At 43.7% G+C, this 25,063-nt stretch overlaps 1 protein-coding gene across 4 annotated transcripts in view; it reads left to right on the top strand.

Moving 5' to 3' along the window:
- The first annotated feature begins 11,518 nt into the window (after nucleotides 1–11,518).
- AFAP1 (actin filament associated protein 1) overlaps nucleotides 11,519–25,063 on the top strand; it is a 167,994-nt gene continuing 154,449 nt past the window's right edge. For 2 of the 4 annotated variants that reach the window (XM_038399819.2, XM_038399814.2), the window contains exon 1: nucleotides 11,521–11,717. The gene's annotated coding sequence lies outside the window, so the exon portion shown is untranslated. Of the gene's footprint in view, nucleotides 11,718–25,063 lie in introns of all 4 variants that reach the window. The other 2 variants (XM_038399813.2, XM_038399816.2) reach the window with 2 other exon arrangements.

The raw sequence follows: 25,063 nt of genomic DNA, 5'->3' as shown, positions 1-25,063 counted from the left end.
TCAGTGTTCTGCATTTTACTGTCTTGAATGTTTGTACTCATCTTCTACATCACTCTGTCTTTTTGCATTTCCTTAAAGTAACTTTAATATATACACTGCTTCACACTAGTTCAACTGGTCCAGTGACGGAGAAATTGTAGCGTTGAACATGCCTTCTTCCAATTAACATTCAAAATTCATGCTGTTGGAAATAAATATTTTCTCATGACCTAAATGTTTTGTCTGATAATACATATGTCTAGAAAAATCATTAAAAAGGAAAACATAGCTTGATACATGTGCTAATCATTTTAATGTATATAATTTCAAGTTGTAATGTTGCTATAGGTCTTTTCATCCCGATAGTGATATGTAACTCTCATTAAACTTACAGGAACATAACTCCATGTTCACACATTGAGGAGAGAGGATTCCCCATCATATTTAACACAGAACTGAATTCTTCAGGGTTTTCCCACTGAAGTCAGTGGAAGCTGTAGACTTGCATCTCCACCCATTGGCTGAAATTCGCTCCTGTTCAGAGTGCCCATCCAACTCCTTTGCACAAATCCTCAAAATAACGGTTAAATGGCACTTATGTAGTGCCTGGGCCCCTGCAGGCCTTCTATACTTGTGTGAATTTCACCCATAGTGATACTGTAAGTCTTTAAATATACTGCCTTAATAAGCATTTTTGATACTTTCATTACACAGCTACCCTGCACATGTATTTTAGTAAAGATGTTTTGCGTACCACATTGGTTAATCACTCAGTTTCTAATGAGCCTCTGACTTGTTCACAATAAGGCCATTTTACACAGACAGAACTGTTAAACCAGATTTATTGTGATGGAAGCTATGTCTACATTGCAATCAGAAGTATGATTTGCAGGTTATTTAAACATACCCATGGTTTAATCTAGCTAGCTCATTAAAACAGCAATAGAGATGTGCTGGTGCAGGCTGTACAAGCTGATCCAGTCCCCCTGGATATGTACTTGCATTGCTAGCCTGCACTACAGTCCATGCCTGTGACATATCATGGGTCTCAAACCTGGGTCCGTAGCCCCTAAGCAATTCTTAGACCACAGCCACCATCTGGCAGCTCACTGGTACCACCAGCAGGTAGTATGGGCTGGTGGACCCTAGTTCACCATAGGCATCACCCAATTTGGAGGAGACATCTGGCCTCTGATTGGCTCAGACTTATTGTTAAACCAGATGGAGGCACAGGAAAGTTGTCTGAGCAACCAGGTGAATTTCTGGCTGGCTTCTACATTGGACCCTGCCTTCTCACCTTACTCTTGAGCACTGCCTTGTTCCTGATTCCTGCCTTCCTGTCCTGTCATCAGTGCTTGATTTGTGCCAGGGGCTCAGCCCTGGCTCCTCTCATCTTGGCAGTTCATAGCCCTGACACCTTTGGGCTTGTCGCATCAGTTGTGAAAGTAAAAAAATGGCTTGAGCCCCATCACCTAATTGCTCAAGCCCCAGCACTACTTTTATTACAAAGCCTGTCATGTCCTGTTCCTGGTGCCTGCCCTTCTGCCTTGTTCCAGATTGCCTGTTTCGATACCCAGCCCTGGCTGCTGACTCCAGCTCTGACCATTGGTTTGACTTCTGACTCTGTCTCCATTATTGACTTCTGGTTCCTGACTATCGCTAGGTCTGACCACCTACAGCAGCACCAGTGTCTTCATTGCTATTTTTAGCAAGCTAGCTAGATTAAATCTACCATAGATATGCTTACCACAAACTGTAAATCACATCTTCCATTGCAGTGTAGATCTAATCTATAATCTGACCTCTTAATTTCTAAAATGTATCTTTCTCTATCTTTGAGATACAGATTATGGTTTTATTCATTTATTTTACATGCAGTATCCTAAAACATCTACTAAATGTGAATAGACTTACATAATCAGTAATCAATATTCTCCTAGGTCTGTAGTGTTCCAACAGCCAATCCTAAATAGCATTACAAAATGGAAAATCATGGGGATTTTATCTACATAACATGTCACAAGTGTGGTATAGGGTAATTACATAAATTTTTGCCAGGATTTTCTATCTAGTAATGTGGTCCAGAAATGGCTGTTACAAACCTGGACTTTTAGCCGAACATCTGTCATTCTGTAGGCCAGGGGTTCTCAAACTGGGGGTTGGGACCGCTCAGGGGGTTACAAGGTTATTACCTGGAGGGTCACGAGCTATCAGCCTCCACCCCAAATCCCTCTCTGCCTCCAGCATTTATAATGGTGTTAAATATATAAAAAAGTTTTTAATTTATTAGGGGGGGTCACATTCAGGGGCCTGCTACATGAAAGGGGTCACCAGTACAAAAGTTTGAGAACCACTGCTTTAGGCAATGCTTTTCACAGTTTATAAAATACTAAATGCTGCTCTCTCTTGTGTTCCCATGGGCTATTTTTCTGTGCTTATATAGACGTCAGTTATTAGGTGCCAATATATGTCTTCATAGCAGCAATGAATTCTTTGTGGTTTTCCCCCCTCTAAGATTCCATGTTTTGTCTTTGGATCCGATTTGCATATCTCAGACAGTTGGGTCTCCCCTGTGGTTTGGCCATCACCTTACACATTTCAGTTATCCCCCCCATACACAGCAATGCTGAAGCCAGTTTATTTCATCACTCTGACTTTTGAGACAAATGAATCCTGTGACAAATGAATACCCACTAGACCTGGGGCTGATCTGCACTCCCCCTTCAATACATCTGTCAGCTCCCTGATTGCCATTATCAGAGGAGATGGGTGTCTTTTCCCTGATTCCTTGCTGTACACCGGCTGTTTCTTCTGTCTGGAGTCCACTGTTCAGATTTCTGAGAGCTGAAGCAGCTGAGGTGCAGATTTGGAAGGAGACAGTTGCGCGAAGTTACATAGCATACAACTGACCACCTTCTGTACAAGAATTTCAGGTGAGTGGTCAGAGAAGATATGACTGATGCCAAAAGACACAATTTCTCCTCAGTCACATGAAATGCTGAGGAACCATGCAGCTGAGCTTTTTCAGGTAGGGAGTGCACAGTCTGATCAAGCCAGACTGCTTCACTCTCCTTCGTTCCTTAAGCAGATCACCAGCAGGATGCTGTTATATTATTTGCAGATAAGATAGATCAACTCCAGAGCTGTCTCTCTGGGCCTTTTGATTGTAAGATCCACTGTTTCCTGACAGGCACTGTGCTCCCCTGCCTTGATTTGATTTACTTTCTGAAGAACCCCCTGTTGAAACTGGAATGCAGTCTGCAACCACCACATTTGTGGGAGGGTGGCTGGAAAGGCAATTGCTGTTCAGGTCTGGGTGGATTTGGATACTTATAACAATCTACATCCCAGCTTTTGGAGTTGAGGTGGCATTTGTCAGGGATGGTCATAATGTTCTTCAGCTGCCACTAGAGTAGCATCCAGTTTTGTTGCAGAGTTGTTAATTGGGCAACTGCGGGACAATTGTGATGTGTCATATGAATCAATCGATTTGCAACTGTGTGCTGTCACTGACGTGGAGCTGTTCTCTTGCATGTTGTTCAACATGTATATGAAGCCTCTTTGTGAGATCAGTTCAAAACACATGGTTAGATATCATTTTATGTTGATGATACACAAGTCAAGTGTATGTCTTTTTCCCTGTGGCACAAGCAGCTCAGTCTCTGCTGTAGAGAAATACTTGGATGATGATACCTGTTAGATGGCCTGGTGCTATACCCTGCTGTTGGGTAGAGATTGTTGATGTGAAGAGACTTGCTTCTCTTCTGTGTTTTTGCTTGTTGAGGGAGATTCTGTCTTAGGCAGTGAGTCAGGATAAGACTCTTGGCATCACCTTTGACTATGCTCTGTCCATGGAAAGCCATAGTTTATAAATGGTTTGTGCTGCAGGCCACTAGATAGAAATATATTCCCTTGTGACCATGAGGACTGATGATTTTTGTGGAAAAGGAACAATGTTAAAATTGTACAATATGAGATGATGATATAGGATAAGTGTTGTTACATGGATTGCATGGCGGAATATGTGTTGTATGAAGACTGAAAAGAACACATGCCATTGAGTGCACGGAGACACACCGGCTCAGACTCCTGCACCCAGAATACCCACCTGGAATTGGAAGGGGTTGAATCTGAAGAATGGGTGGTTGGTTCCTGAGGAGAGGAAGCAGGATCACAGGAGGGGTCAGGGAAACTAGACTGTGATCAGGAAGGGAAGCACTGCTAGGCTCTTATAAGATTAAGCTTTCCCCTCCTGGAATAAGAAGTAGACAAGTTACTGACAGCTATTGTTTTTTTTAATCTGATTCAATCAAATTTCAGTGTTTTTTCAAACTCAGAAATCAGAGGCATAATCAAAAGATGGGGTTTGAACAGATCTACAAAGCCCTCGAAATAGAGTTAGGAAAAGCAGCTAGGATTGCTCTGTATTTACAGGCAAGTGTCCTGAGAGGACGGTTGGAGGAGGAAAGGGCTGCACTAATGACCCAGAGACACTAATGTCAAAAACAAGTTGTGTGCCCAGGAAGGGGCAGCCCATGACAATTTTACGTCCCTTTTAATACAGTTCTGAGCAGCAAGTGGGAGATTGCTTTATTATTATCATTATTAATAATGTTTTAAATTGGCACAGCTATTTTTTTAGTCCATAATGAAGAGTTTCTCTTCCTTTTCCACTATATATTCCATAAGGAGAAGATTTCATTACGTTTACTATGAAATCAGTGGCAAAACTTGATGTCAATAAGAATAGAATTGGACCCAGCATACCAGGGATCGGCAACCTTTGGCATGTGGCCTGTCAGGGAAAGCCGCTGGCAGGCTGGGACGGTTTGTTTACCTGCAACGTCTGCAGGTTCGGCTGATTGCAGCTCCCACTGGTCGCGGTTTACCATCCCAGGCCAATGGGGGCTGTGGGAAGTGGCACGGGGCTTCTCGCAGCCCCCATTGCCCTGGGACGGCAAACTGCAGCAAGTGAGAGCTGCGACTGGCCGAACCTGCAGATGCTGCAGGTAAACAAACCGTCCCGGCCCGCCAGCAGCTTTCCCTGACAGGCCACATGCCAAAGGTTGCCGATCCTTGCACTATATGTAGATGCAAACGTAACAATAATACTTACTCTGACATGGTGTTTTTCATGCATAGATTTCAAAATGCTTTAAGTATCATGAAGGGAGAAAATGTACATAAACCAAGCTAATGTTGGTGCACATTTCTGTTAATTCCTTACTCCATCAGATCCCCTTGAACTCAACAGGTGAATGATGTAGTAGAACATACAATAGTAGAACACAGAATGTTCTTTACCTGGAGAAAAAAAATTTGTAAGCACCTCAGCATTTGACCCACTGTATCTTTACATTACATCAGAAAGCATTGTAAAACTACTAATCTGGTCATACTTTCTTAGCAGCATGAACATATGGCTCTTAACTCTAAATTTAATAAATGATTGACTCAGTACATCTGACATAAATAAGAAAATACTTCATGTTAATCAATGGAAAAAGCTATTTAACTAAGAGTAGTTAGGAAAAAGCGCTATGTAAATACAGGTGTCGTAAAATGTCCCAGTGAGAGTACTCAGAAGAATGAGAATTTTTCAAGTGTTGTAAGCAAGACACGAGAATTAATTCTTCCTCTCTACTCCGCGCTGGTACAGCCTCAACTGGAGGGTCCAGTTCTGGGCGCCACATTTCAGGAGCTGGAGCATGATGCACAATGTGATCGACTGTTGACTAGAGCTGGGATGGCATGCCCGTTAGCACTGCGGAGAACAGATGCAGCGAGGTAGTGTGCTGATTAGAGGTTACCAAGAGTCTGGCTTGAATGAAAATGAGTAATGACTGATAAAGCCCAGCGGGGGGAGAAGCTGACTAAGGTATAAAGCCAGGAAGTTTTCAGCAGAAAGAGGCTTCAGTGTGGAAGCTGGCTGTCACTCTCCAGGCTTACCGAGGGAAAAAGAAGAAACTTAGGGAGAGAGAGAAGCCTAGGGATCCTGGCTGTGAGGGAAAGGTTATGCAGAAGGTGGAGAAGAAAGTCTGTTGGAGGCAGAATAGGAAGCAGATCAGAGAAAGAGCAGCACAACTAGCGACTGTGGAGACCTTGGCTGTTGATTGTAGGGTCCATGGGCTCGAACTCAGCGTAGCATATGGGTTCAAGTCCCCTACCAGCCACTGGGAAGTGGCATACAATTGTGGGAGATGCCAACCGGACAGCTAGTGCAGAGGGACTTTATACCCTGGAAGGGGTTGTGACAGGTTGCCCCCTTTCAAGGTGCCACTTGATGTGCTGAGATAACAACTGAACCCACCTGTTCTGTCAGCATGGGCCCTGTCTTGCTGAGCCAGGCTCTTAAGCTTCCTCCAGCACCCACACAGGCAGTGCCATACCCCACTGCAGAAAGACACAGACACTGAAATCGGCTCTGGGAAGACTCAGTTTAAGGGACTTTCCCCAACACTCAGGTGCCTACCTCCTTTGAAGTACAGAGCCAAAGGTATATTGTCTTATGCTGTATAGAAAAATCTGCACAGCGCAAGTTCATAAAAATTCACCCTCTTCCTCAATGTGAAGAGAGAGATGCATGGCTCCTTGCACCCACCATTAGAAATTGCACAAACTGGGTTTAATAATAAACCAACCAAATTTATTTACTATAAAAGGCAGATTTTAGGTGGTTAAAGGGATAGCAAACAGAACAAAGCAGATTATTAAGCAAATAAAACAAAACACACAAACTAAGCTTGATTCACCCAAGAAATTGGCTACAAATAGTAATTTCTCACCCTAACAGTTGTTTCAGGCAGTTTACAGAGATTTTTGGAAGTCAGCTGCATTGGCCTGCAGCTTGAATCTTCAGGTATTATTAGTCATAGGCTAGACAATCTTCCAGCCTGGGCTCAGCTCTTCTCCCCTCAGTTCAGTTCTTCCTTTCAGGTATTTCCCAATGTCTCTTTGGGCAGGGAGGCAAAGGAGAATCATGATGATGTCACTCCCCTGCCTTATATATCTCTTGTGTATGGAAGGAACCCTTTGTCTTCCAGGGAAAAACACTGGCAAGGAGGGCAGGGGTCCAGTACCAGGTGACTCAGACCCATGTCTCTGCGGGGTTGTAGTAGCCATTACTCACAGACTGTCTGAAGCATCCACAGGAAGACTAAGCTCTTTCACAGTCCATTGTCTTTCCTAATGGGCCATTAGCTCTGTCTGGCCTTTTCATTATTTTACCTGAAGGGCTAGTTGTGGGTGACACCCAAAGTAGCACATTTGAAATATGGATACATGGTCAATATTCCTAACTTCAGATACAGAAATGATACAGGCATACAAATTGGATAATCACATTCAGTAAATCATAACCTTTCCAATGATATCTTACATGAGCCATCTGGCATAAAGTATATCTCAGTTATGCCATATCCATACCATAAGCATATTTCCATAAAGAATATGGAGTGTAATGTCACAGTGGGGACTATAGAGTGACCTAGCCAGAGGGCTGAGTCACAAAAAAAGAGAGAACCCCAAGTCAGAGACAGAGAGGCCACAAGAGTGAGTGAATGACACAAGGGATGTTAGACTGGACCAGGGCTGATTCCCCAGACACAACCATGAGAATTTGCAAATGGTGAATGAACTCCATGACGCTGACCCGTGGTGGATGGGAACTTGGCGGGCATTCTGCTGCATCCCCCAATACTGGCACAACTCCACTGCCCGATGATATTTCTTTTAGTTGGTGGAGAGGTGGGGCTGGACCCAGTTGACTTGCATTGGTATAGGACAACTGAGACCATGGGAGGCAGAAGAGTTCTGGACACTGGGGATTGAGTGGCATGCTTTTCTTGGGCTCCCTTCATTAGTCAATTGTCAATCTGGATGCAAAGACCAATTAAAGTTCCCAGACTAGATGGAGATTTCACCCATACTGGTTCATCTTTGATAGAGTCGTTGAGCCCCTGCCTAAAATGGTGTCACTGCACAGCCTCATTTCAGTGGTTGTCTGTTGCCAGACATGGAAACTCCACTGCATATTTGGCAACGGACCTGGTACTCTTCCGGAGGGCATGGAGAGCAGCTTCTGTGGTGTGTTCTTGATGCCCACCATTGCCCATACAAAGCTGCTCCTGTTCTTAAAATGTATCTCTTTCACTGTTGGCTATTGCAAATTTTGGTGCATATATTTGAATTATTGTATATCTGACATGCCTTGTTTATAGCCTGACTGTTATTCTGTCATTCACTGGCTCCAGCACTGGAGGGACTACACTGCCTGATGCATCAGCAGTGCTAAGATATAAGTAAAATTTAATTAATTAATCCTTCACTGATTACAGTCACTTGCTAGTTGTGGTACTTCTTCCCAGGTGATGTCAGTGCATTCAATATCCTTTGTCATGGTCTTCTGCCAGATCTTCCTTGGCCTTCCTCACTTTCTCTTTCCTTCCTCAGGTACCCAATTCAATGCTTGCTTAGCATGTCTCCCATCTTCCTTATGGTGTACAAGTCCCAACCACTTGAGCATTCTTTCTTTGATATTTTCTAACATGTCCTGCTCTGCTAGACCCCTTTCTCTCACATTAATTAATTAATTAGGGTGAGTGTGATTACCAATCCTCCCCATCCAGGTGCTTCACACATCTTTTAGCCTTGTCAATCTGAGAAGGCCAGGCAGTTCCCCACAATACCCTTCCCTGCAGCATTTCAAACTAGCATACGGTTACCCCCAGGGAAAGGTTCATGATCTGCCCTAAATCTGTATGCCCTCTAAGAAGTCCACCCACTAAAAAAATCCAAATAATTTTTACCCAGGTGTACAAAGCATGTACGAGGGGTATCAGCTGGTCCCAGAGCATGCCCCTCTTGCCATGCCAAATCCAACTCAGATTAGCCTCATGACCAAGCCTAGCTATGAACCTCCATGGGAATTGGCTGCACATCCACAGGCCTAAGGTCCAGATTTTCCTTCCTTTGCCCTATTTCCCCTTCTGGCTCCTCACAGCTCACTCGTGGTGAGGAGAGCATAGCCAGCCACCTTGCCCCACTTGCCTGGGTGATTCCATATTGTAGCTACCACACTGGACTACCCCTACCTCCAATCACATTTTAAAATGTAAAACTTCAAACATGGCAGTGGCACATCCCAGCAATATTTTTGCCAACAACAGGTTAACGTAATGGATTGCATATTTGGTTGAAGGAATTGATGGCCCCTGGACTCGCAAACAATTTTATATTTCATGAGATACAGAAGAGAAATAAGAGAGATCCCTCTCAGTGGAGATGCTCCTTATAAAGACACTCCAATGCAATGTTATCAGTTTTCATAGTGTAAAAAGAGAGAACTTACCAAAAGAAAAACAAAAATTGCTACAAGTAGGATTCAGAAATCAGTGTAACTCATCTAAGGGTGACATATGCTCCACTTTTGTAGTAAGCAAATAAAAATTAAAGGTGAAGAGTTAACATCCACAAATATTGACTTCAAAACTGAGCCGCATAAGTTATGCATAATGTCACTCAGCCATGAGAAAGCAATGCTTAAAAGTTTGTAACGAGCAAACTCTTTTTTTCTGGCAATATATTTTAAAACCATAGATGCGGGAACCAAAAACTGCAACAACAACAAAAAAGACCATTGGAGTCTCCAAACTTCAAGCATGGCACATCCCTAAGAATAATTTGTATCTAAATTTGTCTTCACAAAGGATGTCTCCTGCTTCCACCCCCACATCTTATCTCCAGGAAGAAGCTGGAGGTCCTCACCACTATTTGCCCCCAGGATGCTGTAGATCTTATTGTCTCACCTCCCATCTTGGCATGGGCAAGACAGGGAGATGAGCACCTTTGTCCTTCCCTATCATTATTGATTTGTATTCAGTAGCACTTAGCAGTCCCAGACAGGAACCGGGTCCCTATTGTGTTAGGTGCTGTACAAACACAAGCCCTGCCCCAAAGAACTTATAATTTAAGGAGTTCCTGGGCAAAGGTGTGTAAGGTTTAGGTGTACATGCAAATTAATGTTCTTTTTAAAACAATAGGAACATTCAAACTGAACTAGTAATCATTGCCTGTCTATATTCCAATTTGCAGCATTTTAACTTCAAATATGTTTAAAAACCAAAGTAGCTAAATCAGTCTAAAATTCTCTATGGCAGTTTTCATTTAATTTACGCCTGGTTTAAATTATATTGACTCATCTTAACTTGCATCATAAATCTTATTTAAATATGGTTTGTATTACAGAAATGTAGAGTTGGAAAGGATCTCGAGAGCTCATCTAGTCCAGTCCCCCGCACCTAGGCAGAACCAACTATACCTAGACCATTCCCAATAGGTGTTTGTCTAACCTGTACTGAACTAAGCTAAATCAATATAAACTGGGTATAAACTGATTTTAAAAGTGTCTGCACAAGATTGTGCACCATTTTAACCAAACTGGTTTTAAAATCAAAGGTTTTGGTTTAAACAGGTACAACTTCCAATATAGCCAGGCTCAGACTTCTGGATTGCTTTATCCCAGTTGATCACATCCCGTGGTAGGATTAGGGAAAATGCTGTTGGACTAGAGCAGAAGGATGAAAGTCTGGAGGAAGCGGGTTCCAGTGACTTGGGCAGCAGGATGTTTCTGTCTTGGCATCCGTCCTCCCTATGTGCAGGCTTTCTGCCTGTAGCATTTGCGGGCATCATGAGCCTGTCCACGGACAGCGCAGGGCTAAGAGACGGATTGTGGGGCTTACACTGGCCCCTAGATAACTGGTAAAATAGAGGTCAACTGCCCGTGCGCTACAATGATTACAGTACAAAGCTCATGGGGAAGGGATGTCACTTACCATATTTTATTCATGGTAAGCAGCCAGACATTTGTATTGCTGCATGAAATTAGTGCTGAAATACAGGGTAACGAGCATCCCGTCGTGAGCTGATATAGGACTCAGGATGAAATGCAGGTAGACGTGTCGTTTAATAAGAGTCAGGGCCCTGGAGGAGACTGTGTCCCTTCACTCCTCCCAGGGAGCAGGCTTGCAACCCCAGCCTCAGCCTCTCCTGTTCCCCCACCAGGACACTACCTCCCTTCACCATACATTCCCCCCCCCCCCCCGCCCAGCACTTGCTTGTTCCCAGGTAGAATCCATAGCATCGCGCAGCCCCCCTTCTATGCCTCCAAGAAACCCCCCGCACCCCCTCTCATCTCTGCTTGGCCCCAGCCTTAGAGCTCACATGACCCTGCCTAGGCTCCAAGAACTGGCCCCTCATCCCTTCTGCAACCCCTTAGTCCCCTGACTGGTGCTGGCCCCCTCTTGCAACCCCCTCGTCCTCGGGATGCTGCTCGAGACCCTCCTCCCCAGGGGACCTCCTTGCCTGTCCCCCGGAGGATGCCGTAGCGCCCCACGCCGCTATAGCCTTTCGGGGCGCAGGCCAGAGAGAGCAGCCCCGCCCCGGGGCCGGGGGCTGGGGCGCTCCCGCTCCCGCCTTTGTTCTGCCTGGCTCCGCCTCCTGCCGGCGCTGCCGGCTGATTGGGCAGCGGAGCCGCCCGTCTGGGCCGGCTCTGGCACGTGGGAATGCTACTCCCCGGGCGTGCGGGGCTCGCTGGCGGCAGCTGCCTCCTCCTTCCCCCTCGGCCTGGAGCGGAGCCGCGGCTCCCTGCCCGCCCTCTCCCCATTGTTGCGCAGGGTCTCGGGGTGGGCAGGCGCCCGGCTTTGTGCGGAGAACTGCTGCAAGGCAAGGCAAGGCTGGAGGTAGGAAACGTCTCTTTGCTGCTTCAACTCTCGCTCCGCTGCCCCGTTCCCGGCTCCCTGTTCGCAAAGCTCCCCCAGCCAGCCCCCATGCCAAGGCAGAAACGGGCCGCTGGGCTCGGCCGAGGGGGGGCTCTGAAACCAGAACGGGCTTTCTCGGGCCGGGCTCTGATTCCCCCCCCCAGGCAGCCCCTGGAAACAGCCGGGGGCTGGCCGTTCTTTGGAAAGCACCTAGCCCAGAGACCAAAAAAAAAGTCCCTCTCTGTTTTGGCTGGGAGAAGCACCTGGAAAAAGCGGGGATGGAGCCAGAGCATCAGGCGGTAGCATTCAGTCACTTACTGTTTCCCCCCCTTGCAAGATCTCTGGTGGTTGGGGGTTTTCTTTCCATCTCCTGACTCCGGCGCTGTTACATGATGCAACCCTTGCGTAGGGTTTGAGAGAGCGACAGTCTGGGTTGAGCTCTTCCCACATTATGCCATCTGCTTGTGATCCTTGTGACTCCAATGCCCAGTGCAAGGCACCAGCCTGTCTGACGGGCTTCCCCAACTCCGAGAGGCTGCTGCTTTGCACGGCAAAGGCTTTCAGTATTTCCCCCCAGCTTTTGGGACAATCCACCCCGATTTTGCCATTTCAACCCGTCTCAGCACGGAAGCGGGGGAGGGGAATTGCATCATGTTACAGTCCCGGAGTCAGTAAGGGCGAAGGCAAAAAGAACCATCTTTCCAGACCTATCCCCACTGGCTTCACCAATATATTACCCCCTCCTTTGTATTTCCTGTTTAACGGAGAGGTTAAAACTAAAAAGCAGCCGTGTGATTGGTAGAAAGATGTTCAGTTCACAGCGACGTATTTTGATTTCTTCCACTGGGATTTTTTTTTTTTTAATTCAATCTTTACTTTGTCGGTTCTGCTTGGAGATAGGTGAAATGTACCCAAGATTTAGCCCGTTGCAAAATGAATAGTGAGGCAACAGAGAGAGATGTTTGGAAGTTGAGCACATTCTTTAGTTTGTGTACAGAGTTCAAAGACTTAAATAAGCTCCACTGATCGTAAGAAAGGAAGGGATTCACCTGCCTGGAGCGGGAGGGAATATACGTGTGTCTCAGAGAAGAATCACCATCTTTCCCTTCCATGGATGTTAGGGATGGAAAAGACTTTAGCTTTTCCAGTCTCTCCCATTTGTTTCATCAGTGTTTATTCCTCACACTTAATAGACTTTTAGTTAGTTAGTTTTTCATGCTTGGACCATGGATGATGGCTTCAAGCAAGATCAGAATGATAAAATAATGAAGCAGACCCCAAATGCAGAGAGATCCCTTCAAAAAACACTGTGTTGTAAACTTGTGGTCATTCCAACCTCACATCACATTCTGAAGATTTCTGTTGATAGCACTCTTTGTTTTGCTCCATGGGAGAAAACTATATTCTGACAATATGGATCAACTCTACCGTTTATGATATTTTTCACAAATGGATTACCCCTCCCTCCCAAACACAGCCTTGCAGTACTATCGAGCTATTGCTGTAGGCAGCAAAGTGCCATAACTTTCTCTGAGATGCTGGAAAGGGTGTCTAGGGAAATGTGAGGTTAATTTTTCTATGTCAGGTCTGCGTAGGCATGGCAGATGGGGGAAAGGTATCAGCTGGTTTGGCAGCTGGTAGTTTGGTTGGGATACTTAGCAATGGAGGAAGAGTACTTCACCCATCTCTCCTCTACTGGGTATTCCTTAGCCATCTCCTATGCCTCCTGGTCACCTCCCAGGAAAAAGCTGCACAAATACCTTGCTTTCGTAAACAGGTTATTTTGTCTTTTGGAAGAAAATGGCAATGGAATAGGAGATCTGGGGCATTGGACACTAGGTAGAGTGGGTGATGGCAGAGTCGTGTTACCATGGCAACAGGATTATCAGAAATAGCCAGGAAAATCTTAAAATGGATTCTGAAAAGAAAAGGAGAGTACACTCTGCTCTATTTTTGTGAAAACTTACTGGATTTTAATGGCAGTCCTGTACATGGAATAATGAGCACTTATTTCCCATCAGTCAGCAATTGTTTGGTGTTTTGTCAAAGAAAAATCTCTAGGCAACAGTATAAGCATTATGAGCTCTCCAATAGAATCTTGGATGCTAGGGTTTGGGAAGATCATCTGGGTCAGAACTGTTCTAAATAGGCGTCTTTCATAATCTCTTGAAAGGAGGGGCTGGCAATCATGATCACCAACAAATGCACGGAACACAGGAGCTTCAATAGACCGGTCATTGATCGTGTTTTAAAACCTTACAGGTTTTGGACTGAAGTATTTTTTTGTTTTTGTTGTGAACATAAATACTACAGTTCTATTTAATCTTCATAGCCATCCATGTACTTTTGACATGCTTTATCAAAAGGAACTAGTGGGGGACTTTATAGACAGAAGATGCTGAACTCGTGCTTTGGAAGGACCTTTTCCAGAAAGTATGTACCTGCCAAGGGTTCCACCAAAGCATTAGGTTGAGCCATGGGAAGGCAAGCAAGATAGTAAAATGGTCTCCAAGGCTTCTCCAAATTCTTTTTAAAGGTCAGAAATTCTCCTGAGAGAGATTTTATTTATTTATATTTAAGAAACTATCACTGAAAGCAAAAGGAGCCAGATTCTGTACTACAGTACACCTGCACAATCCCATTGAGTGCAGTTTGGTATCAGAGCAGAATTTAGATGGTATTCTAAACTTATCATCTATGATTTTAGAGTAAGTTAAGGGTGGGAAAGGCTTCCAGGAAAGGATGTTTATGGCTGTAGGAAATAAGTACATTGTGGTTGCGTCTTCAGGAGATTATTCTATTTGTTGTTCCTTTTCAGTGGTGTAAGGAAAATCAACTCTAAAGTTAGAACGTGAATCATCTTGTCATTGCTACTCCTCAAAGCTTCCCTGAAACGGAATGCCCTAGTGTAGTGGTTCTCAAACTTTTTTTTTCATGGACCACTTAATAATCTTTCCAAATGTTGTTTGTACCATTAGCTAACTATTGTAAAGCTTTTTGGATAAAAGCTCTCTATAAAAAAACCCCTTAATAATAATAATTTTTTTTTGTTCTACAAAGAAAAGCACACCACTCATATTTTAATATCAGTAGTCTTACCTTTCTAGTGCTATGGATGTGCCCTCTCTCCCCTGTTGCAGCAGCCACAGAGCTGAGGCTGGGAAGGAGGGCCGTCTCTCCCCGGCAGCCGCAGCCCTGGAGCTGGGGAAAGTCGCCTCTTTCTCTGGCCCCCGCAGCCCTGCACATCACAAATTCCCCCCATCCCCTCTTCCCCCCTCCATTGCCCCCTCTCACCTCCTTTCCCCCCCCAAGGCCACCACCTCACCTTACATGTGCATCTTCTCCAGGGTCCAGGCACCTAATTAGTGGAGCCATGTCTGTGTGGCTCCACTAATTAGGTGCGTGACCCTTCATCCTCTCATGTGCAGCCGCCCAGGCATGCACCTTAGAGGGAACTATCCGCGGACCACCTGAATGGAGCTTGGACCACGTTTGAAAAGCTCTGCCCTAGTGCAAAGAGTTGTCACTTCAGTTCTCCTTAGCAGTGTATGGAGAAGTGAGCTGTAGCTCACGAAAGCTTATGCTCAAATAAATTTGTTAGTCTCTAAGGTGCCACAAGTCCTCCTTTTCTTTTTACGAATACAGGCTCAGACTAATACGGCTGCTACTCTGAAACCTGGCTTAGTTTCAGGCATTTATCTAAAACTTTCATTTCAAATGCCTCTATCAAGGGGAGTATGGTTAACCAGGCATCCACTTGGTTAACCACACTAATCAAAGCTGTTAGAAAAGGTGTGTGGCAAAGGGGTGTGTTTTTATATTGATCTAAAAAGATAATCTATCCTGATAAGTGTAAAGGGTGGAGATGACCTACTTTTTCTTTCAAATGATTGGGCACACTTAGTTCATGTTTTTGTGCCTATTTTGTGCACTCTTGTGCGCCCTTTTATTGGCAGCCTCTTCAAAAGATTGATGCGTTTTTTCCATCTAGACAGATCAATTACATGACTCATTACTGTCTGTGGATATATTTCTGTGTTTCCACTTAGTTATCACTGTGTCTATTGATTATTCACTGAGAACACAGAAATGAACAGGTATCTAGGTTCATGTACTTCTGTAGGCAATGTTCTTAAGTTTTTCAATGAAATCCAGATTTTAGACCTAATGGAAATTACCTGAAAAACAGGACTGGGCTTAAAGAAAAGGAGTACTTGTGGCACCTTAGAGACTAACAAATTTATTTGAGCATAAGCTTTCTTGAGCTACAGCATTTATGCATCCGATGAAGTGAGCTGTAGCTCACGAAAGCTTATGCTCAAATTTGTTAGTCTCTAAGGTGCCACAAGTACTCCTTTTCTTTTTGCGAATACAGACTAACATGGCTGCTACTCTGAGGACTGGACTTAGGTTCTAAAGGCTACTATGAACAGTGAAATATACCTATTTTAAGTTTTTTATCCATTGAGGTGTTCTTGAGAATGTAGGAAGAGTCCCTATAGTTGTATGGCATCTAAGGCTGGCCTTGCAGAGAATTCACCTTCTCTAAATGAGGGCGTGTTTACACTTGCCATTTAAAGCAAAAAAGGTCCCCTTTTTGTGCAAAAACCGTGGGAGCATCTACACTTGCCAATGACTCTTTGAGGTGAAACTCAGAGGTTTCACCTCAAAAAGAAAACCACCTCCACGAGAGGCATGCAGCTCTTACCGGTGATGCTTTTGCGGTGATGTGCAAGTGAAGACACGTTCTTCCTGTTTACCCAGCTTTTAGCCTCTGCAGGATATCCCAAAGTGCCTAGATGACCACTCTCACCAGCAGCTCTGCTGCTCTGATGCCAGGTAAACAGACATCCACCCTTCCCCAGGAAAGCCCTGGGAATTTTGAAACTCCCCTTCCTGTTTTCTTGGCAAATGCTCACTGATCCTCTGGCCAGGTGACAATGCCTGCTCTACGGAGCAAACGATCCCCTGCTTGGAGCCATGCTGAACTGCTGGAGCTGATCAGTGTTTGGGGAGAGGAGGTTGTGCAGGGACCCAGGATGCCCCGCAAGCACACCATTGCCCCCTTCCCACAAGACCCATTGTCAAACTAGAGAGAGCTGCACTGTGGGATAGCTGCCCTAAGTGCACTGCTCTCATCCGATGGAAGTGCTACAAATGTAAACACTCTGATGCCTGTTGAAGTGAGTACACAAACCAGTGCTTTTCTTTCACTGGTTCACTATCACTGGTGAAACTGACAGTGCAAAAACTCTGCAAGTGTAGACATAGCCTGACTCTTAGAAAAGTCACTGAGATCTTGCATTTAGATTTCTTGTGGGAAGGCAACTGTAAAAACTTAAATGGATATTTACCAGGTAAGAACAAGGTAATCAAAGAGAAAAATAATGTACACACTTATTTTTCTACCTGGAAGTGGGTCACATTCTACCTTTAACTGGATTAATGGGATGGCATGAGTGACTGTAAAAGTGGCCTTACTTATGTTTGTTTCTTTCAGGGATGCTTACAGGAATAGGGTGGGAAATAATCAGAAATAAAGTCAAAAGGTGGTGTAAGCACAGCTGTGCCATCAAGGGCAGAATGTGGTTCAAAGCATGCATGATGCAGTAAGGTCTGATCCTGCAAGCTGCTGAACACCCTCAATTCCCATTGAAGTCAATGTGAGCTAATGGCACTCCACTCATTGTGGAAGTGGCCCTGGAGAATATACTAGGCTGTGGGGCAGACTGATCAATGTCTAACTATGTTGTTCAGGGCTGTGAAAAATCCACTCCCCTGAGTAGTGTAATGAAGCCAACCTAACCCTCACTGTAGACAGCCCTAGGTTGACGGAAGAATTCTTCCATTGGCCTAGCTACCACCTCTTGGGCAGGTGGATTACCTGCACCAATGGGAGTGTCTACGCTGAAACACTACAGCTGTGCAACTGTAGCATTTCAAGTGTAGACAAGCCTTCTGTTGCACATTTTGCTCCTGTGTCTATCAAGATAAATTGGGGAAAATGTTACTGTAAAGGATTGCTTTAGGCTTTCCTTTATAACAGCTTTGCTGTCAAAAATACAAGCACCTTGGGAGTAGACAATGTATGTTTGCCAGTGTAACTGACAAAAATGATTTGAAACTGATGTTAAAAAACAAAACAAAACTCTTGCATAAATAATAAAAGTTAATCTCATTTTTTTAAAAAGTAAAAAGGAATAAATATAAAAAACAGTTCACCACTTGTTTAATTATAAGTTCTGAGACAATTCTAGGATTTCTGTTTTCTGACAGACTGTCTCCTTGGCCATATCTCTTTCAGGACATGTTTTAGAACTGATGGGGATGGCCTTTTTGCTCCAGGGCAGATGCAGATGATTTCTGCACTTGGGCCAAAGGCTTTATAAGCACTAAATACTGAACAAAAAAAATCCCATCATTCATCAGTAATAAGCATCAGAAATCAGTGCACAAGTGCTTTCACTTTAATCTGTACTGTTGCTGATGTCTCAGAGATTGGGTATTTTATCCCTCAGCTGGTAAAATGCAGCATTTGTGTGTGTGAGGTAATTGTGGTGAGCTGTATTAAGTATACATTATTCATTAGGGAACTATCATCATATCATGGTTGTGAATCCCTGAAGTCTCTATCCCTTTCCTAATCATATCTAAACATTTATAGAACACAAGAACTTGGTGTCATTCCACTTGATTGGCTGACCAATCTTCTGATTTAATACATCCTCTGCTGGTAGCCGCTGCTAAGGAGTAGGTCCCTTACAGTTCATCTAAAATAGAGTTCAGAAACTTGGCATATTTCATACATCCATAGTAACTAAACTAGCACTGTGATCTTTAATAGACTATTCATAATTGCATGTTATCTTCATGGAAAAAAGGGGAAACTAAAAGCTACTTAATGGGACACATTCTTGTTAAACCAACAAATAATATTAAGTATTAGGACTATCAAGGTGCCCACTTGCATTTTAGGCCTCTAAACTTGAGTGTTAGGAATGATTTGTTTGTCCAATAAAAAGTCTCTCTACCTAGTTGGTTTACATTTTTAAGAGATGAATTACAGATGCTAGAGCGATTTACAGGTGTTTGAGTTATGCTCCCTTATCATGGTAATGTCATTGTTCTAAAAGGGGAGTGGAAGAAGTGATGAGGGAGAATATAATTTGTATTGTTACTAGCAATTAGCATATGTGATTAAATGCCTAGGCATTTCTTATCAAGACCAGCTGCAAACTGGGATTTGAGGCGTGGCCTTCATAGAATTTACTAGTGTAGTCATCAATCAGATATGGCACAAAGCTTTATCACATCCTATCTGTGTGGCTCACAGGCCACATGCTGTCTAGTCTAGGGAGAGAAACAAAGGGAACTACTGTAGGTTTTAAATTAAACAAAACAAACAACGGTGAGCTTTTCCCATCTGCGCTAACTTCATTGACAGATTTTGACTTGTACATTGTGCTGCTGGTCTAGTCTAATAAAATGAAACTGTTTTAAATCAATGTGACAGACCTACATGAAATTCTTATAAATTACAGTTTCATTGATGAATCATTCACAAAGCCTGCATCACATCTTCTGCCTTCCACAGTCAAAACAGCTCCATTCTGACCCCAAGCAGAGTGCTATTTTTATTAAGAGATCAGTGTGATTTGTTTAAAAACAACTAGGAATCTCGTGGCATCTTAAACACTAACAGATTTATATGAGCATAAGCTTTCATGGGTAAAAAACCCACTTCTTCAGATGCATGGAGTGAAAATTATAGATGCAGACATAAATATACTGACACATGAAGAGAAGGGAGTTACCTTACAAGTGGAGAACCAGTGTTGACAAGGCCAATTCAGTCAGGGAGGATGTGGTCCACTCTCAATAATTGATGAGGAGGTGTTAATACAAAGAGAGGGAAAATTGCTTTTGTAGTGAGCCAGCCACGCCCAGTCCCTATTCAAGTCCACATTAATGGTGTTAAATTTGCAAATGAATTATAGCTCTGCAGTTTCTCTTTGAAGTCTGTTTTTGCAGTTTTTTTGTTGAAGGATGGCTACTTTTAAATCCGTTACTGAATGTCCAGGGAAATTGAAATGTTCTCCTACTGGCTTTTGTATGTTACCATTCCTGATGTCTGATTTGTGTCCATTTATTCTTTGACATAGAGACTGTCCGGTTAGGCCAATGTACATGGCAGAGATGCATTGCTGGCACATGATGGCATATATCACATTAGTAGATGTGCAGGTGAATGAGCCCCTGATGATATGGCTCATGTGGTTGGGTCCTCTGATGATGTTGCTAGAGTAGATATGGGAACAGAATAGGCAACAGAGTTTGTTACAGGGATTGGTTCTTGGGTTATTGTTTCTCTGGTGTGGTGTGTAGTTGCTGGTGAGTATTTGCTTCAGGTTGGGGGGGCTGTCTGTAAGTGAGGACTGGCCTGCCTCCCAAGGCTTGTGACGGTGAGGGATCATTTTCCAGGATAGGTTGTAGATCGTTGATGATGTGCTGGAGAGGTTTTAGCTGGGGGCTATATGTGATTTGTTGTTTATTTTCAAATACTTGCTACAAATCTGGGTGATGCAAAGTAAGTAAAGGTTTTTGGACTGCTCTTGCTCTTAAATGAATTGATGTGTTTTTTCAGAGATTTGAACTTGTGAGTGGGTGTTTTCATTTACGGGAGTGGGGGTGGGGTTGTTTATTGCCTTAGCAAATGCATCTATGGTGTTGTGGCTGTGGTCCGATGATGGAGTTCTGAGAGCATTGAACTAGAAACATGTGTTACAGTATTTCTTCCATCACTGGTTGCAGCTGCATGAGTGGATGTATGGCAATTTGTCTTGAGAATATGTGGAGAAGACAACCCACTGTGAGGTCCACTGACTAGGTATTGTCTACATTAGAAGCGAAGGGCTTGGCAGCCCACCCTGGACAGTTGCCCTGCACTACTGTGCACCCTCCCCTTGTTCTTCTCTATGCAAACATTCTTTGTTCTTAACACTCTTGAACTTTTCCCTCTTCTTGGGCCTGCTCTGGGTTGGTGAGGAATTACTTTCAATATAATTAAGTTTTTTCATTCCTCCTCCTCTTCTTCTTTTTTTTTTTCCCCCTTTTGCTTTTTTTTTTTTTTTTTTTAAGACCTCTGACAGTTTGGCAGCAGGGTTCCTTTGACATTATGAAGGACAGGAGGAACCCTTGGGTCAAGTAGTCAAGAACAAAATCTGTGATTGACACCAGTTAGCAAAGGCTCTATCTTCCTGGTTCTAGCCTCTTGCATTGCTCTTTCATCCTCCAGAGCTTAGATGGCACTTACAGACTGGTTTCTAGCAACTTTGTCAGGATACTATGAGTATAGCATGACCTCATAGACATAGGCTTTTTACCCCTTTGAGTTTCTTTCCTCATCCAAACCTCCACTCCCCAATCTACTCAAAATGCTGCCACAAAGATTATCCTTTTCCTCTACTGCTCAGACCATATCATTCCCCTTTTCAAATTCTCTTGCTAGGTCCTGCTTGCCTTCTGCGTTAAGTGCAAGCTTCTTGTCTTCATCATCAAGGCTCAGCACAATAGACAGCTATCAGAGGGGTAGCCATGTTAGTCTGTATCCAATTGACAGCTGTCCCATACCTCTCTTCTTCCTTCTAGGCAGAGTCTTAGCTAAAAGTAAGGAATTTTCCTGTAGGATGAGAGAATGGGAGGCAATTATGACAAACAAATTGCAGTATCTAATTTCACCTTCTTGTAGTACTGCCCAGTATGTGAAGCCATGTACATAGATGTTTATTACAGACTCCATTGTCACACAATCTATTTGACTGAGACCGGCTCTTGTTTCCTAAAATATGTTTAAGGTATTGACCTTCTTGCTGGTTTAAAAAAAAAAAATACTGCCTTGAACTGTTAACTTGTTAAGCCAGTGGCTGAGATAGGATGATCCGACCTTATTTGCTAAACTAGGCAAGTCTCAGCAGAAGCTATTTGCATCATATGCTGGCAAACAAATTCTAAAAGGCGTAATAAACAGATGTGTATGGAAGCGTTTAAGTAGAGTTGGTCACAAAAAAAACACTAAATATTTTTGCAAAAATATTTGTCCTCATATGTGGAATCATTGAGGTTAATTTTCCAATGGCTTGAAAAAAACATGACTCCAATGGACAATGATTTGCTCCAGTGAGGTTTCAAAGTGTGTCTGGGCTTCTGTGGTATAGAAGTGTGACAATTTTTTTTTCTGTGATCCAATAGCTGAGCTAAGGACTGTGTTAGACAATGGATGTGGCAAGTAGACTACTTACAGTCCACGACGCAGGGAGTATACTGATTACGTATCCAAGAGAAAGGGGCAATGGCGTATCTGGCATTATCCCTTAGGGCTGTTGGCAGCTGAATGTAACTTAGAGAAATCCTGAAGCTATTTTAGTTTATGGTGAGGTGCGAGTAGTTTCCTGACCAGCCCTGAGAGATGGGAGACGCAAAGATGGCATTAAAAATCCATCTTGGGAACTACAGAACTAACCAGATCTTCCACTTTTTACTGAAATATCCCATTACTAAAGAATACCTCTTTAAAATGAAAAAATCATGCTCAGTTTTTTAAAAAAACAAATGTCTTCATGGTCTAGAGCCTGCTCGGATGTGCAGAACTGTTCTACTTGGACAACCCCTCATCCACACCTTGTGTTTATAATGATGAGCATAAAAAAACAGTGAGATTCTCTCTGATCCAGGGAATTACCAGGTGGATAGAAGGCTCCTTAGGGAAAACCCTAACAGCTCGTCCAGAGATGAAAGCCCAGGGTGTGATTTTTGTTGTTGTTGTGAGCTTAGAAACCAAAGAAATCCAGCCTTAAATATCTTGGGGGGAACTTCTGGACAATAGCCAGTGTGAATAATGTTTAGTTTAGTTGGGTTGGACCCCACCTACATACATAAAACAACCACATTTCCAGTTTTTTTGTTGAAAAAGTATATTTGACTATCACGGTCTCATCTAAAATGAAAAAAACAGCTGGGAAGGTACAAAATTTCCCATTTTAAAAACAAATAAAAGCAAAAACCAAAACAACCCCACAAATCAACCAAATAAATAAACCCAAACAAACAAAACAAATTCCTTTGCGGAAAGGAAAAGCAACCCATCTGTTGGAGAGTTTATTTGCTCATATAACTCGTCGGCTTTTCAGATGTCCATGGGGCCACTTGCATGCTTATATGCTTTGCTGCATCAGGGCCCTAGCCTTGTTCTCTCCTGAGACTCTTGGGGCATCTCTAGACTAGGAAAATAGGTTGTGTTTTAACATGATTTCACTAGTTCTGGTCAACCCAAGGCTCTCCTAGGTTAGTCTCTCTCCTAGTGGCTAGCTAGCATGTTTTAAAACAAATTATTTTCCTAGCTTTAGTTCATTTTCTCCTTTCTGCCCAATTCCATTATCCTTCTGTCTTTCTGCCCACTTCCTGGAACAATCATTCTTCCTCCTTCTATGGTGCTACTCAGCCTTGGCTCTCTGAATATTAATACATGCTGGGTTGGTCATAAGAGGGTGCAACTTTTTGAACTTCTCAGACAAAAATGGGCCAATGTTGTTTTTTTGTGAGACACATTCACTTCCTGATCACCAGGGGGACTTATTGAAGGAATGGGAAGGGGAAGGCTGCTCAAGTGGTGGGATAGCTGTTCTTTTCTCCCGAGGATGCAGCTTCTCTCTGAAGGAGATCATAGAATCATGCACAACGCAGGCCACGGAATCTCACCCACTAACTCCTGTAACTAACCCCTAATTTATGTCTGAGCTACTGAAGTCCTCAAATAGTGGTTTAAAGACTTCAAGGTGCAGAGAATCCTCCAGCAAGTGACCCATGCCCCACGCTGCAGAGGAAGGCGAAAAACCCCCAGGGTCTCTGCCAATCTGCCCTGGGGGAAAATTCCTTTCCGACCCCAAATATGGCGATCAGCTAAATCCTGAGCATGTGGGCAAGACTCACCAGCCAAACACCCAGGAAAGCATTCTCTGTAGTAACTCAGATCTCACCCCATCTAACATCCCATCACAGGCCATTGGGTATATCTACCACTAGTAGTCGAAGATCAATTAATTGCCAAAATTAGGCTATCCTAATGGTTCATGGCTGACTCCTCCAGGTGGAGGCATGTATTTGTGGTGCTGTTTTTAATTTTTTAATTTTTTTTTTTTTTTACTGTCTATGCTCATGCTCTGGGGTGTGGCCATGTCTCCTTTCTGCAGATGCTTCTCCAGGCCTTACTTTGCTGTGATCCTGAGAGTATTATTGTGCTGTACCGTAGACTGGGTTTTAGACAGAAATCATGAAGAGCCACACGCAAAGTGAGCCAGTGAACTGCACTGTTTCCTGCAGACTTTTGGGATAGTGATGTCTGGAGGTGCTCTCACTCCGTTGTTAGGCAGTACTGCTGGCCAAAGCTACTTACTCCCAATCACTCCATTTTTATACTGTGAAATCGGGTGTGAATATATTTGTTCAGTCTTCCATGTCTCCCACCCACTTTTCTCACCATTGTTGTGTTTCTGTTACCATGCATCTCCCTCTCTCTGCCTGTGCTTCCTACTGAGGCTTTAATGCCAAACTGTTGCTGGACCTGAATTTCCACCAGGCATTTGGTATGTTCTAGGAGTATTGTCGGGAGAAAAAGTCCTTGTCTGAGTCCCTGAGACAGTGGTGGGATGTCGGGAAGGTCCAAATCTAGTTGTTCTGCCAGCAGAACACTCAGGCTGCTGCAGTCTGTGTATCATGCAGTGAGTACCCTGGAATGGATTTTCGTGACAGCCTTGATGTGGGGAATGTGGAACAGATGCACCAGTCTCTTATGGAGAAGACCAGTTTCTGAGTTGCTTGATGGAGAAGAAGGTGCAGGGAGCTGTGGTTTGAACCCATTTCATCCAGATGTGTGACACTGATGGTCCCTTGAGGGTTGTTTTTGTTTGTTTCAATTTGAAGAGAGAGACTAGGGACTGCCAGCAGATTCACTGTCTCTGGCTGCTTGGTGGTCATCTGATGGCTGATTCTACCAGGACCAGGAAAGTAACAGTTTCCTTTTACAGAGCTCTGTACTTGCCTGAAATGCGGCTGATAGATGAGCTGCACAAGGGGTTACCCCATCTGAGTGGCAAGGAGAAGCAGCATCTAGATGCCCCTCTCTTCTTAAAGGAGCTCTGGTGCAGTCCTTGCAAAACTAGGCCCCAGGTCTGCCTTCTGAATTTTATAAACGTTTCTGGTATCTTATTGGTTCTGATTTCTCCTTTCCTTCCCCCCCAACCCACTGGTAGTGTTGGATTATGTCTAGGAGAAGG

The sequence above is a fragment of the Dermochelys coriacea genome, chromosome 4 (genome assembly GCF_009764565.3).
Source record: "Dermochelys coriacea isolate rDerCor1 chromosome 4, rDerCor1.pri.v4, whole genome shotgun sequence".
NCBI classification, from domain to species: Eukaryota; Metazoa; Chordata; order Testudines; family Dermochelyidae; genus Dermochelys; species Dermochelys coriacea.
Note: the sequence above shows the minus strand (reverse complement) of the source record. Positions and strands in the feature narration are given on the sequence as shown.